The following is a 1650-nucleotide window of genomic DNA, read 5'->3' on the forward strand; positions in this document are numbered from 1 at the left end:
TAGGAAATCAGATGCTCTCTAATACTAGTAACCACAGGTGGGACAGCTATTTAAAGAACACTGCTTTAAACAGATGTCAGGTCATTAGGCTGCTTATGATGCCATCATGATGCCATGACGTCTAAGTTCAATCCTGCATACGTACATCTGAATACATACCCACAAGTATATGTTACAAAAATTTTTAAATTACTTTCAGTCTGTACCATTTTCAGTTTTTGATGCCCAGCACCAACATGACAGCAAAGAGTCTATTCCTTAGAAAATTCTGGCTTGATTGGAAACAGGAAGTGTCAAACCTTGGAAGTTAATCAGGTTATTCTACTGAAGTATCGTTTGGGCTCAGATGAGCATCTCAGTGTTTAAGGTTTCAAGGTCCACCCATTTATCATCTGGCCTCATTTTTCATTTGTGGTGGAATGCTTTCTGAAGGCTTTCGAAATTCTCTCTAGTGGGGAACAAGCCATACCTTTGCATTTTTTTTAGAAAACAAAACTCCATTCCAAATAAAGTTACACATCACCCTCAACAAGAGATGCTAAACTGCTCAACTAAGCTACTCAAATGCCAGTTTCTGAACTCAGCAATAGGAATGATAATACATGGAGAACCATTTTTGTGGGAGGCAAGGATGCTCAGAATTTCTGGCAGTTTCAAATACTTTGCCACTCCGTAATTTATGTGTTAAATGAGAAAAGAAGATGAGTAGATGGAGAAGAGAAAAAATGAAAGGAGGAGGGGACAAGAAAGGAAGCAGGAAAAGAACAAAAAACAGGACTGAAAGATTGAAGGAAAGAGGAAAAAAGAAGGCAGACAGGCAGATATTTGTACAGATTTTTAAAATATTTTAAAATCTATCTGGTAAAACTGTGCTGTGAGAAAACAAGGAAAAATGTATTTACAATGTCATCTAACAGTTCTCTTGAAAAATCTTAAGAGTTATTGCTTGTGAGCAGGACTTATTTTAGTTATAATGGAAAACTGGTATCTGAACTTGGATTGATTTGGGTGCTTAAAATTGTGAGTCAGGTTTGCAGAGAATCATCATAAGGCCCTGTATTTCTAAACTATAATGGTATCAGGTGTGTTTATCCTACCTGATTTTCCATCTCACACATCAGGACTCACTATGGATGACCTATTTTCCTTCCCTTCAGGAAACTTGTACAGTTGGGAATGGTATGGCACTGTGGTTAAAAGCACGGGTTTCAAGGGGGGAGGGTATAGCTCAAGTGGTAGAGCACATGCTTACCATGCACGAGGTTCTGGGTTCAATCCCCAGTACCTCCTCTAAAAAATAAATAAACCTAATTACCTCCCCCCTTGCCAAAATAAACTAATAATACAGTAATAAATAAATAAATAATTTTTAAATGTTAAAAAAAATTTTCAAAAAGCACAGGTTTTGGAGTCCAATAAAACATTCAAATATTGGTCCTCTCCTGCTTTACCTGTCTGCGATTTAGTTTCCATCTTTATGATAAATAATAATTGATCTTAGAGCTTCATTGTGAAAGTTAAATAAAATATACATAAAATTCTTAGCACAATGCCTAGTACTTAATCAAAGTTCAGTAAATGTTAAGTTCTGCCAGAAAAATAGCTGACAAGTAGATACTTACTAGAAATGTCATTTAATTCTATGTAGAG

At 35.9% G+C, this 1650-nt stretch overlaps 1 non-coding gene across 1 annotated transcript; it reads left to right on the forward strand.

The window, feature by feature from the left end:
• Positions 1-1217: 1217 nt before the first annotated feature.
• TRNAG-ACC lies at positions 1218-1290 on the forward strand. Its single transcript has one exon. It is a non-coding gene; the product is annotated as a tRNA-Gly (tRNA).
• The last annotated feature ends 360 nt before the right edge of the window (positions 1291-1650 follow it).

Source organism: Camelus ferus, chromosome 4 (genome assembly GCF_009834535.1).
Source record: "Camelus ferus isolate YT-003-E chromosome 4, BCGSAC_Cfer_1.0, whole genome shotgun sequence".
In the NCBI taxonomy this organism is placed as follows: Eukaryota; Metazoa; Chordata; class Mammalia; order Artiodactyla; family Camelidae; genus Camelus; species Camelus ferus.